Source organism: Lissotriton vulgaris, chromosome 3_2 (assembly GCF_964263255.1).
Source record: "Lissotriton vulgaris chromosome 3_2, aLisVul1.2, whole genome shotgun sequence".
Classification (NCBI taxonomy): Eukaryota; Metazoa; Chordata; class Amphibia; order Caudata; family Salamandridae; genus Lissotriton; species Lissotriton vulgaris.
The window spans coordinates 250174631-250191060 of NC_141690.1; positions in this window are offsets into that span (position 1 = coordinate 250174631).

Below are 16430 nucleotides of genomic sequence, written 5' to 3' on the forward strand. Positions count from 1 at the left end.
ACCTGTAGGAGGGCATAGTAATGCAAAACGGGTTGGCTTTGGACCGTTGTTTGCTCAACCGGTGCAACATGTGTATGGGATATAATTCCTATATATGTGTTTTTCAGTGTGTTTGGTTATCCCACTGATGTCAATGGCAGTATAACGTGGCGTACCAAGATAAGCAGTTGTACCGTTCCATTAATACCTTGGACCAGATGTACAACGGTTTTTAGTGGTCGCAAATGGAAAATCGGGCCGTTTGTGATCGCTAAAAAGGGTTGCAGCATGTACAAACCCTATTTTACCAGTCGGTAACTTATTACCGACTTTCAAAACAGGATTTGCGAATTGCTATTAAGAAGGGGCATGCCAAGGGTATCCCTTCCTAGTGAGTTGCAGGGGATGCACAATTGTTTTGCAACCTCAAATGCAGTCACAATATAATCACAGTTACCACCAATTCCAAACTGGTGGTAAGCCAGTTGCAAACAGGATGGGATTCCCAGGGGACCCCTTCCCCTCTTTGTTTGGCAGCAAAATATGTTTTAAGAGCAGGCAGTGTTCCCATGGACCACTGTCTGCCTTTAAAGAAGGAAAAAAAACCTTTACATTTCTTTCTTTTAAATGCATTCCATGGCATACCTTTCCAACTTAGGGAGACAAAAGCAATAGGAACAAATGACGTTCATATTGCTGAATAATGCAAACATTCACTCCCATATGCAAAATTCTGGGTTTAATCCATCGTTCTTTTGCTCACCACGACACCCTAGTTTGACCCAGCCATATGCAAATCAGTCTTCACCCTGTTCATAATGGGAGCAGTCCAACCCCAACTGCCAAGCTAGGTCTATAGGACCTCTGCCTGCCCTTAAAACTGGAGAAAAAAACATTTCTTTTAAACGCATCTTGCTTTCCTTTAAGTAAAAAGGCTGCATTTGATAAAAAGATGTTGCTTTATTTAAAAAGCAAACACAGACATGGTGGTCTGCTGTCCCCAGCAGGCCACCATCCCTGTGCTTGTAGCCCATTCCCAATGGGCCACAGATTGTGACCTGTCTCGTGAATATTGATGAGGTAGGTAATTTATGACCCCATTAGGAATCGGTAAATGTGTCTGAGATACATTAGTACATTCCGCTTTGCGAGTTGCAGAAAATCTTAATTTTTTGCGACCCGCAAAACAAAATGTTTGTACTTCTGGCCCCTTGTTCCTTGCAGTGAAGGACTACAAAGGTACATCTGAGAGCATGGATGTGTTTCTGAAGTGTTTTTCATGCAACGTATTACTTATGTACAGTGCGTACTGCGATAAGAGACACATCTATGTGACTGTACAGGTTGTGTGTGGGTATTTATAATGGGCAACAATTGAGAGCTGCGGAGTTCAGGTCGAAGGCAGCGTACATTTCTCACAGTGCCCATCAGTGGGTCCTGAAGGGGTTCAGAGTATATGCTCATCCAATCTTTGGCCTCTCTGCAGAGTGCGCAGAGCAATGATCAGATATGCCAATTGTGAAAGTGATTCTATGTCTGTGGAGGACGTTCACACCTGTGGAAATATTAAGGTAGCAAACGTTGAAGAAGGGGCATGATTATAGGTGAGTGGATTGGTTGTGTATGGGGAGGTGAGAAAAATAAGATGCAAGGGAGTATGTGTAGGAGAGAGCGAAAAGAGGGTGCCGAAGTCAAAAGAGATGAGGTGTGAGATATGCAAGAAGGGTGTGAAGTGTCTAACCCAGAGACTTCAGAAAATGTGGTGTGAAGAGGAGAACTGGAGTGATTGACACCCTAAAGAGCATTACCCCTTCAACAGACCTTAGGAATGTTTGATTCATGGTCTGCTTAAAACGTTTAAATGACGTGGTATGTGTTTGTATATTTATAAAGACACAAACACATACCCTTTTATCTGTTGCTACTTGTGCTCCCACTAAATATAACTTTTAGAGACGCCACTGGATCGAAGCTACTTCACCCTGATCGATTGCTTATGTGATTTAAAGAGGCAGTCCAAAGAAGAGAAGCAACAGCTCTCTTCACTCAGTCCGGCATCAGCAACATTCTAGAATGACATCTGCCTGGGTTCTTGTTCGCACTGGGATGCCATTCACTGGTTGGCCCTTTTAACTCATTGCTTGGTAGACCGATGGAACGATGTCTCTATGGTTTGTTTCTGTATTGTGTCATCATTCACTGGAGCAAAAGGAACAAATGATGGACAGAATACTAAACAATGCCAACATTCACCCCCAGTGACAAAGATCTGGGTTTAATCCACATTCTTTTTCTCACGACTCCACCCCAGTTTAGACACAGCCATATGTAAATCAGTCTTGACCCTGTTCCTCATGAGAACAGTCCAGCCCGAACTGCCAAGCCAGGTCCTCCCTGGACCGGAAACAAGCATCCTGGAACCGGTTTCAGGGCATCAAACCTCATTAGCCAGGCTAGCTTGAATCCAGTGGCGCAGTGAGCATGGTACCCACATCTGGGCATGCCCTTTCCACTTAGGGCAACCAAAGCAAAAGAAACAAATGAGGGACAGAATGCTGAACAATGCAAACATTCACCCCAGTCACGAAGATCTGGGTTTAATCCTTTGTTGTTTTGCTCACCACGCCACACTAGTTCAGACCCAGCCATATGCAAATCAGTCTGACCCTGTGCCTCATGGGATCAGTCCAGCCCGAACTACCAAGCAGATCCTTTCTGGACCAGAAACAAGAATCCTGTTGTCTGCCTGGGTTGTTGTCTGTATTGTGACATCATTCACTGGATGACTCCTCTAACACAATGCTGGTAGACAGCCGTTTGCCAGAGTTGTGTCCAGTCGCGGTCTGTGCAGGTGACAGAGCTGAGACCATGAAAGGGGGGATTTCAAGGGACGATGCAGAGGGAAAATTACATTTTTTTTCTCTCTCTGCATTGTCCCTCCAAATCCCCCCTTACACGGCCCCACGACTCCATGTCTGTTACCTGCACGGACTGCAGCTGGTTGTGTCTGTATTGTGACCATTCACTAGAGGGCCCCTTTAACACATTGCGTGGCAGACAGATAGTAAGACGTCTGCCTGGTTTGTTGTCTGTATTGTGACCATTCACTGGGTGGCCCCTTTAACTAATTGCCTGGCAGACATGTGGCTTTTAAAGGCAGTCTGTCTACAGTGATTCTCTTGGCATTCACTGTGGCCTCATATCATGTTGCTGAGAGCAGCTTTGTTTCTGCTGGAATGGCACTACTCATGAGAAGTGTTCCTTTTCTGAGTGATGCAGGCTCTAACCATGGGTAGTAGGTTTGTGTTCATCTGACGAGGGTCCTTTACGTGGCCTCTGGAGCCCGGTCCATTATTGTGCTATGATAATAATACTTGGAATGCTTCCACTGATGTGCTTTGTTCCTGTTAGTAATAAGTGGACACCTCTTTGCAAAAGGGATGTTAACTTTGTTCACTTTGTTCTGCTATATTAACAAGCATTAAACACTCTGCCTTGCACCTGCATGTTTCTGCTGAGCTGTTCATTTTACTTGGAAATCAAATTCTCTGAGTGTTAGTTCCAATAAGCACAGTTTTGACATGTTTCATGTGAACAGTGAGTGAGAATAATATTCAGAGTTGATTTTGTTACGTGCTGTGTTCACCTGATAAGTTTATTTCACAGTTTAAAATAAGGAGGGGAAACAGCCACTTCGCAATGCCATGTTCACGGGCTGTGTCAACTGCATTTGCACCCACTTTACAGATTGCAGCTAAAGTGGGCAATTGGAATTCTAATTGTAATTGCATTTATACAGCGCTGACTACTCCTGACGACGCGTTTCAGCGCTTTGCGCAGGGCAGCACACTGCTCCAGAACCCAAGGTTAATGGTTAGTTTAGTGTTATTAGTTACTGGTTGTGATTAGCATTTGTCTCAAAAAGCAAACCATTCCATGCAGACATTTCAGTTTTTTTTATGGTGGACTAAAGTAATGGTGGTTGGCTGCAATCATTAGTAAGGGGGGTGAGCCCAAGGACAGGGTTGGTGGGATTAATACAGGAGTTAGAGGAGATTAGGTATTGTTAGGTTGTATAGGTATGATTTTCAGTAGAAGGAGGAGGGATTGCGATCTTGTAAATGAGTTGTGGGAAATTTGCTGAAACAGAGAATAGTCAAAGGTGCTTGTGTCAGAGTAGGTTGTGGTCAGACAGAGGAGGCATGCAGGGGTTGGAAGGGAAGGAGAGGGGCGTTTGAAAGAGCGAAGAAAAAAGGGGAGACTACTTCCTCTAATCCATGTGTACAAGTGTTTCCATCTGTCTCCCTAAGTCCCCAATCAACGCATGGGTCAGGAATGAGGAATAACCCAAACAAAATTAATAGGGAAAGATCGTCTGGGTACGGCTACTTCCTCGCTTCCATATACAATGAAGCTTGCATACAGCTCTTTGATAACAGTTAATAGCTCACTGTTCCATATTAGCATTTTAACTTATAAACTACAAGGTAAAACATTATCTCTCTGAGAAAAGCAGTAATCCCCTGGACCTATTTACATTATATCCACCTTGTGATCCGCAGGATCATCTTCTTTGAGCAGGCATATTAAACCTATGTGCTACCTTATGATAAGACCGAGTTCCTTCCTACCAACTTACTGTGGAACTCTTGGCCGATGGACCTTTGTTACCTGCTGAGAAGTGTAGAGGGGATAAATAATTCATTAATGCAGACTACAAATTTCCAAGAACTATAAGATCACAGACACCAAATTCCAATTTAGTAGGTTTATTACAAAGCCAAACACACTGAATGTACAAGCACCTCATGACAAGGTTGTAGAAGTACTTGGGAACTGTACAAATCCAAATCTACAGGCAAGCTTTATATGATGAATCATAGGTCTGTTCTTTCCCCAACAGCTCCGCTGTACACTGCTGCGCTACAAGCCCCACTCTGGTAGGGTTCGAGACTGCTCTCTGCTTCTTCCGGTATCTCGTGTCTCTGCCCTTTGTGTTTTTTGTAACCTTGCCCCAAGTTGATTATTGTGTTGTTTTTGTTTGATTTTATTTTGTAATTGTTTTCTCCTCGTCGCTTGTGCCCTTCTCCTCTCTCAGTCCCCTTACTGTGCCCTCGTTACTGCTGTTTCCCTCCCCGCCTCCCAGCTGCTTGTACCTCCCGCCTGCCCTACTTATGGCAACCGCTGCGCAGTCGCGCCAAAGGCGGCCTAAGGTAAGCCTGTCTGCACCCGTCCGCGTCCCGACCGCGGCCAGCACCAAGAACCCTGGACCTACGACCCTCCATCGCTACGGCTCCGTCACCATTGACGCACTCAACCCCGGAAGACTCAGATCATGCACACAGGCCTCGCCAACCACAACTCATGGCCTGTTCTCCTACCTTCATTGCCACCAGACCCTCACCACCCCCAACACCGCCGACGCCACTGACGCCAACATCAAAAACACCCTGAGATGCATCCTTAATAACATACGCTCCGTACACAAACACGCCACGGAAATCTCGAAACTTCTCGACTCCATCTCGCCGGACAACGCCTTCTTCACGGAGACTCGGACCAATTCCTCCTCCGCCCCTGACATCAACATCTCCATCCCAGATGGATACAAGATCCAAAGGAAGGACCAGCCCAACCACGTGAGGGGGCCGAGCCATCGCCCATAACAGCACCTTTCACCTCACTACCTCCAGCGAAACACTCCCCATCGCAGAACACCTGGGGCCTCATTTATGAGGCTGTGCATCACTTTTTGTGACGCACCAGTGGCGTAAAAAATGCGCCTCGTTTTCAGCGAATGTGACATGGAAAGGAAGAAGGTGCACGATTAAATCTAAGATGCAAGTGATGTAATGGCGTGTCAAATAAGACCAATTTGGACAATGCGTTATTAAAAATTGTCCCAAAGTTTTGGCCGTGGATGGAATAACAGCATTTAATGTTCAATCCAGGCTGTACAGTGGCTTGGTGTGGCTGGTTGAGGAGCGGGTGTAGGGCAGTGGCCAGAGTTGCCGACTCTGGCGCTGGGGTTCCAGGTTCAAGTCTCGACATCGGCACAACATCCTGTGATTCTGGGCAAATCACTTAGTCTCCCGTTTCCATGGACAGTGCCTGGATACCGCTATGGGTGATAAACCGGGCTATATAAATCTACTAACTAAAACAGGTGTTACAACCAGAATGTTCTAGTAATTGGTGTTACGGCGATTGGCAGAGTTCAAGGGTTGCGTGCCCTTAGCTGTTCCCCTAAAATGGAATGTTATTTTGCCATTCTTGCCAGTTCCATTGGGACGTCACATATGTAAGCGGTGGTGACCGCGTCCTGCAGGTTCTTAGCCCATGCTTTAAGAATAGCGGCTTCAGCAGAACGCGTCTTTTGGTTATCATTGCTGGTCAGCTGCATCAGAGGTGGCATAGGGACTCGGGGGGCATATTAGCAAGAACCTCTTTAAAATTATCGCAGTTTTAGCAGCAGAAAACTGCAGCTAAAACGGTGATAATGGGCTTGCTAATATGCGTTATAGAATTCCAATAGAAGCCCAGGTTAGATGTGCAGGACATCTAACCTGGGCTTCTTTTGGAATTCTATAACGCATATTAGCAAGCCCATAATCGTTGTTTTAGCGGCAGTTTCCGGCCGCTAAAAAGGCGATAATTTTAACGAGATTCTTGCTAATATGCCCCTCAGTTTCATACATATACAAATGACAACTTTGCTGGCCACCTGCTATAGAAGGATATCTAAATGTCTATCAATTCTGGTGCAGATCAGTCAAAGGGTTATGAAGGGATCAAAAACTTGTTTTCCATTTCCCTGTAATATTGGAGATTGCAGAGGAACTTTTCAGTGCATGTAACAACACTACCACTGAATGGATGTTTGCCAAATTCTTGAGGCAGCATGTCCTTTCACTCATTCTGCCTTTTAGCCATTCATCCTTTACATGGTTTGGTGAAAATTAATTCAGACATTTTGGAATATAAGACACAATGCGACTGCCCAGTGAGCATGTCGAAATACATTTATAAAAGTGTTGTGAAAGCCTGAGTGGACATACTCTGACAGTAGGACCCCAATGAGCATGAACAATATTTTGTACACGCACTGGACACTCACAAGTGTTTTTTTCCCAGTGTTTGCAAACACTCGGAACAAACCCTAAGATAAGAAAATTGAAAGCAGCAAGATGGGATCTCCAGTGCTGCTTATTCTTAAGTGGGCAGATTAGCCCACCCACTTATTAACATCTCTCCAATGCCTGTTTGACCCTTTGTCCCTTGCATGTCCAGGACTGAGGGGCTAATCACAGTCTCCCCAACTTCGTTAAGGGTGAGAGAGTTATTAACGTTCCCCTCCGACCTTTTCTACGTGAGCTGGGTTTAGACCGTTGTTAGACAAGTTAGTTTTACCCTACTAATGATGTGTTGCTGCAATAGTAGTCCTGCAGGACAGTGCAGTCTATGCCCTACCACTATGCACAGGCACAGGAGGGTAAACCACATAAGCTTGCAACGGAGTAGGGGCTAATGTATGTGACTGTTCCCCAATCGCCTTCACAACCCATCCCCCTTACTGGGTGACGGGGGATTGCCCTCAGTTTCCTCTCACCTTGCGAGAGGTAAGGGAGGATACACTGACATGCCCTTTCGCCTTGACCAAAGGCAAGCATGGTAGAAATGACCCACTCTCCCTAAATATGCCTCAAGACATGTGAGGGCATATATACAAAAACAATTTAGTGGTTGAACTTCCAACCACCCCCTGCCATGCTACCAATTTGGGATAGTGCGCAGAGGTGACTGACAGCTCACATGATCCTTCTGGCACACAAACTGCAGTGCATCATGGTGCGGACCTTCTGTCACCCGCCACCCTGCCCTGTAGGAACAGGGGAAGTTGACAGGTGACCCTAATCTGCTCCTCTGTGGCACACAAAATGTTCCAGGCCACGGCGGAGCAGGTCATCTGTTATCTGCACTGGGCTCTGTCCCCGATTGGGAACTGGGTGGATTTGTGGGTGACAACTCGTTCTGACTGTTAGACCTTGCAGCGTTAGGGTGGTCTTCCCCCAACGTTTTGCTTCTCTCCTACACTTTTTCCGATCTCGTTTTTGCTGTTATTAGGACTCTGCACACTTTACGACTGCTAACCAGTGCTAAAGATGTTGTGCTCTCTCTCCCAAACATGGCAATATTGGTTTATTCCCAATTGGCATATTTAATTTACTTATGAGTCCCTAGTAAAGTGCACTACATGCAAATTAAATGATACTAGTGGGTATGCAGCACTTGTTGTGCCACCCACTTAAGTAGCCCTCTAACCATGGGTCAGGCCTACTACCATTGCAGAGTATGTGTCTGAGGTTTACTATGCCATGTGAACCTGACAAACTATATCTTTTGTCAAAGTAAAAGTGATAGAATGCAAACCGCAGTATAACACAGTTCATTTTCAAAGTATAGTTCAATGCGGACACTTGGAAGATGTGGCTAACGGGACCCCACGCATGTTTCCAGAGCGTTTCCTGGTCATCGAGCCCCACCCTGCACGCTATGGCCGCTCGCTCGAGAATGCTGGGGAACGCTGGATGCTGAACGCTGCTCGCTGCTCGCTGTCTAAGGACTGAGGACAGCTATTGCGTTTTCCCTGGCCTGAAAATTTGATCCCGAGCTTGCCAGCACGGGCCCGTCCGCCCGCAGATACCCCTTTATCTCTGCCTCCATCGATTTTCCCGTTTGGCAGAGTCTGGGATCGAGTTCTGAGCTGGGCTGAGTGAAGCGCCGAGCGAAGCCGAATGGAATGGACGTCTGAAGGAGAGCAAGTGAGTCTGATTTCGGGGGTTATTTCACGCAGTCCCAATGCCAAATGCCAAAAAAAAATGCGTGACTAAGTCGGTCTGTACCTCGACCTCGACTGTGCCACAGTAAGCTGCTACGCCTCAACTCTGCCTTAACTCTGCCTTAACTGTGCCTCAATGGTGCCTCAATGGTGCAAATGTTCAGCTGAATTGCGCTTGTGAGTACTCTCTGTGTCGGCCTGTACCCACTGTCAGCGCCTTATTGCTATCCTCACTGTTATCCTGACTACCCTCGTTATCGCTGCTTGCCTGCCCTATCCCTATCCAGCCCTGCCTTGGTCTTATGCTGAGCCACCCTGTGCCACATTAAATTTCAAGTTCCTGCAGCCCCTGCGGTTCCAGTTCCAGGGTGGAAAGTACTAAAGGCGCCGCTAAAGGGGGCAGAGAGTGCACAGAAAGCATGAGAAAGCACTGAGACATTGGCCTTGAGAAAATCGCTGTTTTACATCAACGTATCGCTGGTTTACCTCAACGTATCTTTTATTGCTGCTGAGAATATCATTGCGGAGCACTACAGAGCATTGAATAGTCACTGAATAGTCACCTCTGGCTCTCAGCTCCCTGGTTCCAGCGATCCCGGTGGGAAGGTTCGATCAGCAGTTGCTTATTTCTACATTAAGGTGGCAGCGAAAGTGAGGGGTAAACAGGCAAAGTCTGAGATAGCAAAGGAGTTCTTGAAAACTGGCCTGTCACCAACGGTACCTGTAATTGTGTCTAAGGGGGCCAGGAAAGGAAGAAGAAATATGCAGCAAAGAAATGATTTAAAAAATAAAGTACTGGCATAGGCGGAGAAAAATAGACAAAATACTTCTTCAAAATCTTTGGAGGAAGATGACGAGGTGGAAGAAGATGAAGAAGCAGAGACTTTATCCGAACTGTCGGCAGAACTAAGTATGCTCGCTGTAGGGGATGAGTGTGATGGAGAAGGAGATGGTGAAGATAAAGAGGACAAAGTAGGGAAGGTCCTGAATAAGAAGGAAGACAGTCAACCAAGTTCCAAACGATATCCCCTTTTCAGTAAACCACTGTGTTAGACCTGGCAGCTTGGCGTGAGTCTCCCTTCCACTTTTTGCTGGTGTGCCTCCGATGTTTTGCTGGTTTTCCGATACTCAGGGCACTGCGCCACGGCCGACCCGTGCCGCAGTGCAAGGGCTCCCTACTGTAAATTGTACATGTGATTGGTATCCATGATTGGTTCATTGGATTTACTGTTAGCCCCTAGTAAAGTGCACTAGGAGTGCCAGGGCTTGTAGATGCCAATACTGCTAGTGGGCCTGCAGCGCTGGTTGCGCCACCCACAGAAGCAGCCGTAAGATGTGTCTGGGGACTGCCACCGCAGAACCCGCGTGCAGTCTCGTACTGTCATGCCGGCTGGGCGAGTGCACCCACTCGCCAGCCCCTGAACCTTCCCTTGACTGCATATTAGTCACCCCTATGGTAGGCCTGCGGGCAGGGTGCATTGTAGGTGTAAGGTAGGACAAGCCCTGATGTGTGTGGCATGTCCTAGTAGTGACTTACAACTAAACTCGTATTTCACTATTGAAGGCTACCTGCTCCCGTTAGGCCAGACTGAGCTGCCGGAATTATTACACCCTATAATCCCAGCAGGCTCAGGGAGCATGGTAGAGAGTCGTGTTTAGTATGCCTGAACTCAGGATGATAAAATATTTCTTTTAGTAAAGTTTATTTTAGTATCCTGTGTTTGCAAATGCTACTTTTAGAAAGTTAGCATTTGCTTGCCTAACCATTTCAGCCCGCCTCTGCTGGTATGTGTATCTGACTGTCTGGGATGTGTGAGTGACAGGGCTGGGGGATGACAGGTGGTGAATGCGCAGATTACACCTTAGTGGGAGGTAGGAGTGGCTCTTGACTCTGGATCTTGCTGTGCTCTGCCACCACAATGCTGGCTCCACCCTCCTGGGGAGCGACTGATGACTCAGCCGACACCTGGCCCAGGAAGGGCGATGCCCCATCAACAAGGTACTCTGGCTGCCCCTGTCCGCACAATGCTGGCTCCACCTCCTGTGGGGCGTCTGATGCGCCTGCCCCTCACACTGAAAGCAGAAGCCGGAGTACACCCACCGGGGTACTCAAGGACTGAAAGTGGCTATGCAAAGGCCCCCCTGGCCTGCGAGAACAAAAGAAATGCAGTATAAAAGAAGGAGCCTTGCTCCTTGTAAATTAGATCCTGTTTGGGCTACAGAAGGAACTCTGCCCGACGAGAAGGACCGTGAAGGACAAGGAAGAGTGCTGTCTCTTGCCTGTGTCTGGTGCCTTGCTGCCGAAGGAGAGGAAAAAGGAAAGACTGCGAGAAGACTTTTACTTGACAAGACTTTGTGCCAAACTCTGCTGAAACGATCTCCAAGGGCTTGCTGCTGAACTTGCCCCCTGACCAGCGCCCCAGGACCAGTGGGCGCTACACCCTGAAGAAAGCGACTGTGTGTGCTGCTTATCGCTGCAGTACTGACAGAGGGGTCTGGGAGCGCTGGGCAAGCCTGCCACGCTCCCCGTAATCCAAGGCATTGATATCCTCCCGAACACCGTGACCGGGACCCAAGGCAACAGCGAGAGCAAAGTGAGGTCCAGCCGCCGCTGGCCTGAACACCGTGACCGCATCTGCACCGGGAACCGAGAGCAAAGCGAAGGAGGACCCGTCCGGTCCAAGCTCCCGAGCTGACTGTGCTTCGAGCCGTCAGCCCACCTGCAAAGACGGACAGCCGCCCTGTGAGAACCCCCCTCTGGTCGGTATCCTGCCCGACAGCTCAGCTGTGAGCGCACAGATGCAACCGGCCCTTGGCTGGGTACGTCCTGCACTTGGGGACCGTACTGCCACTGGCCGCCACCACAACAGCCGCCGCCCCCAGGGTTGGAGCGGACGACGAGGAAAGGACCCTGCCGCCACAGAGCACCGCTGCCCCGGATGACCTGTGACCTGCTCGGCTGAGAGCCGCAACGAACAGCGACCCCGGGAAGGCAACGCGACGTGGGACAGCTCCCCTGGAAGCCGCCTGCTCCACAAGAACTTTGTTGAATTGGTCAGAAGGCCCTAAAGAACGCTTATTGCTAGAAAGAACTGTGGCAACTTGAACTAAGTAACCTGGAACCGCTATTTGAAAGTTTGATAACTGTATTCATAAGCCTGCTTGAACCTTATATAAAGATATATATTTTTACAGAAGACAGTTTGGTCTCATTGTGTGGTGGGTTGGTTGTGGGGGTGTAATATTGCAAGTGTTTAACCCTTTGTGCCCCAAAGATTAGCCTACGACTGCTTAAGCCACACTACCTAGATGGTAAGCAGAGGTTGTCTGGAAGGTAACCCTCAGCCCTGACGAGGAAGAGAGAGTCCCTGCTTGTCGTTAGTGTTACACTGCGCCAACTAGAGCCTCCCCCTTCCTACATTGGACGCAGCGGTGAGGATTTTCGAATTTACACTTGCGGTATCTATACCTTAGCTTCTGACCATTGCACAGTGATTACAGTCCAGTTACTTAGCCACAGACTTTGCTTTTGAAAGCTTGCCGAAAGAAGATTCCGAGTGTGGAAACCATGCCGGGCACGAAGAGCCTGGATGGAGCGGAGTCCACAACCTCTGAGATGTTGGAGGTGGAGTGGGACGCCACAAAGCTGGATAAATACTCCAGAACGGAACTGAAGTTTTTTTGCAAGAAACTCAAGGTTCCACACACCGGTTGCAAGGACAAGCCACAGCTCTACAAGGCCCTGAAAGCCTGGATAGAGTCCAGAAAGGCCCCGGAGGATCAAGATGCCCTCGCGGAGCAAGACACAACGGAGGAGCAGAATGCACCTGTGGATCTGGTGGATCTCGAAAGGCAAGACAGCGTGCACAGCCTTGGTAAAGGCCTGTCGCCAGAGGAGCTGGCAGACAGGAAAGAAACAAGGAATCACGAAAGAAAGCTGGCAGAATTAAAAATCCAACTGGAGCTTGAAACAAAAAGAATGGCGCTGGAAGAGCGAAAGCACCAAATGGATTACGAAGTGAAAATGAGGGAGATGAGTCTGAAGGAGAGAGGCTTGGATCATCCTCCCTCTGGTGGCAGCACATCGCCAGTGCAGGTAGAGTCAAGAGTGCACATCCCTAAGGACGTAGTTAAAGAGTTCTTTAAGGGGGATGACATAGGACAGTGGTTTAGGGCATACGAGGTAGCCATGTCCTCCCACCGGGTCCCTGACAAGGATTGGGGAGCGGGGTTGTGGGGAAGGTTCCTTAGCGAAGGGCGAGATACCTTGCTAGATTTGCCCGTTGAAAATCAGAGATCCTATTCCCACATGAAAGAAGCTTTAATGAACAGGTACGGGCTTACCCCTGAAATGTATAGACAGAAGTTTAGGGGATGTACTAAGCGGCCTGGGAATACGTATGTGGAGTATGTGACTTATTTTTGCAGAGCACTGGATGGTTGGGTGAAGGGTAGCCAAGTGAATGATTTTCAAGGTCTCTTTGATTTAATTGCATGGGAGCACTTGTCTGATCACTGTTTTCCTGAGTTATGCCAACACCTGATCGATAGCAAGCTGTCCAACCCGAGGAAGCTTGCTGAGGAGGCGGACCGCTGGCTCAGCACCAGGGTCCACAAGGGTCCCGTGGGAGACTCCGCCAAGAGTGGGCAGGGTCCCCAGCAGAAGAGTGGGGGGGACAAGGGGGGAAAACCGAAAGGGCTCCAAAAAGGCCCCCAAAGTAGTTCCCAGGGGAACCAGCAGCAAGGTTCTCAGCCTCCCCCACCCCCAAAGCAGAATGGGGCCCGACAGGTAAGCCTGTTCCAAAGGGGCCCTTCAATTGTTACAAATGTGGCGAGCCTGGGCACATATCCAGTGACCCCAAGTGTCGCCTGTTTGGAAAACCCGCACCCACTGGTGCTCCACCCCGTCAAGTGACTAGTGTTCACTTAGGAGAAGAAGTGATGGTCCCGGGGGGTGGAGATCCCGTTCACATGACCCTAGTCTCGCTAGGAGACAGTGAGATGATCCCTACGAACTACCTGCCCTCTAACACTAAGAAATATGGGCAGGTGGTGATCATCAACGGCAAGGAAGCTGAGGCTCTTAGAGATACAGGAGCCAGTGTGACTGCAGTGAGGCAGCACCTGGTGTCTCAAGAGCAGGTTGTACCCCATGCCTACTGTAGGGTTATCAACGCTGATAATTCGGAGAGTCAGTGTCCGATGGCTCAAGTTCCCTTCGAGTGGGGGGGGGGGGTCTCTGGTACTCTGCAGGTCTGTGTAAGGAAAACCATGCCTGTTGACTGTTTGCTAGGGAATGACTTGGAGCACTCCCCTTGGGAAAAGGTGGAGAAAACGACTCACCTGCGGATGGTGGGTCTGCCTGACTGGGCGTGCGTGACCACCCGGTCAATGGCAGCCAGTAGGGGTGATCAAGAGGTCCTGGGGCCTGAAGGAGAGGCCCAGGAACCGGCTTTAGGGAGAAGGCGCAGGGGGCGCGGGAAACCGGTCCCTGAAGTTCCCACGGTCCAGGAGGAAGCAGACCTTGAGGGGGATGCCCTGGAGCCTACAGGGGAACAGATCGCCGAACTGGGGGACCTGCCTGAGCTGACCCATTGGCAGCAAGAAGGAGGACCCTCCAGGGAGGAATTCTGCAAGGAGCAGAAAGAATGCCCTTCTCTCGTGGGTATGCGGCAGCAGGCTGCAGACCAGGCCAATGGTGTTCAGGCCAAAACACATTATGTGTACTGGGAGAACGACCTCCTGTATTCAGAGCCTAAGGCTGCTGAACCTGGGTCAGCCCGTGTGCTGGTGGTACCCCAGAAGTTCAGAGCCTTCCTACTGGGGCTGGCTCACGATGTGCCTTTAGCAGGACATTTGGGGATGGACAAGACCTATGACAGGCTTGTCACCCACTTTTACTGGCCCCAAATGCACAAGAGCTCAGACGCTCATTGTAGAACCTGTCCGACTTGCCAGGCAAGTGGGAAGACCGGAGGGAAGAACAAGGCTCCCCTCAAACCCTTCCCTGTGGTCGGTACGCCATTCCAGCGAGTGGGTATTGACATCGTTGGGCCTCTGGACCCCAAGACAGCCATGGGCAACAGGTTCATCCTGGTCTTGGTGGATCACGCCACCCGGTACCCTGAAGCCATCCCTCTGAGGACAGTGACGGCCCCCGTGGTGGGACGTGCACTGATGGGAATTTTCTCACGAGTAGGATTCCCTCTAGAGGTGGTGAGCGACAGGGGGACCAACTTCATATCCAAGTATATGAAGTCCCTTTGGCAAGAGTGTGGCGTAACGTACAAGTTCACCACACCTTACCATCCCCAAGGTAACAGGTTGGTTGAGAGATTCAACCGAACCCTGAAAGGCATGATCATGGGCCTGGAAGGTCCAATGAGGCGTAAGTGGGACGTCCTCTTACCATGCCTGCTCTTTGCATATCGCGAGGTACCACAGAAGTCCCTAGGGTTCAGCCCCTTTGAGCTACTGTACGGTCACCCCGTGAGAGGACCACTGAGTTTGGTAAAGGAAGGCTGGGAGCAATCTCCCAGGAAACGTCCCCAGAATGTATATAGCTACATGCTGGCCTTCAGAAACCAAACCAGGCGCTTCAGACAACTTGCCGAGGCAAATCTGGAAGCGAGCCAGGAGGAGATGAAGCGGTGGTACGACCAGAATGCCACTCTGGTCGAGCTTCAGCCTGGACAAGAGGTGTATGTCCTGGCCCCAGTGGAGCCCTGTGCCCTTCAGGATAAGTGGACAGGTCCATTTGAGGTTGTGGAGCGCAAGAGCCCAGTGACATACTTGGTGGACATGAAGACGCCCAGGAACCCTTTGAGGGTCCTACATGTCAACCGCCTCAAGCCCCACTTACGAAGGTCCGAAGTGGGCATGTTGTTGGCAACTGATGATGGAATGGAGGAGGAGTCGGAGCCTCTTCCTGACCTCTTAGTGGCCTGTGAGAAAGATGGGTCAGTGGATGGAGTTAGCCTCTCACCCACCCTGACCCCCGAACAACAGGAAGACTGCCGCCAGTTGCTGGGGCAGTTTCCGGATCTGTTCTCCCTGGTTCCGAGTGTCACAGATTGGTGCGTCCATGATGTGGACACTGGAGACAGCTTACCTGTGAAGCATAAGGCTTACAGAGTGACTGACAGGGTCCGGGCCTGCATCAAGGAGGAGGTCTCCAAGATGCTTGCCCTTGGGGTGGTTGAGTCTTCCAGCAGTCCTTGGTCCAGCCCCGTGGTCTTGGTCCCAAAGGCTGCTGCGCCGGGAGCCACACCCGAACTACGGTTCTGTGTGGACTACAGAGGACTCAATTCAGTCACGAAGACTGACGCGCACCCCATCCCCAGAGCTGATGAGCTCATTGATCGGCTGGGGGCTGCCTGGTTCCTCAGTACGTTTGATTTGACGTCTGGGTACTGGCAGATCGCCTTGACCGATGGGGCAAAGGAGAGGTCGGCATTCTCTACACCAGATGGGCATTTCCAGTTCCGGGTTATGCCATTTGGAATGAAGAATGCCCCTGCCACCTTTCAGAGATTGGTCAACCAGGTGTTGGCTGGGCTGGACGAGTTCAGTGCCGCCTACCTGGATGACATCGCGGTGTTCAGTGGCACAT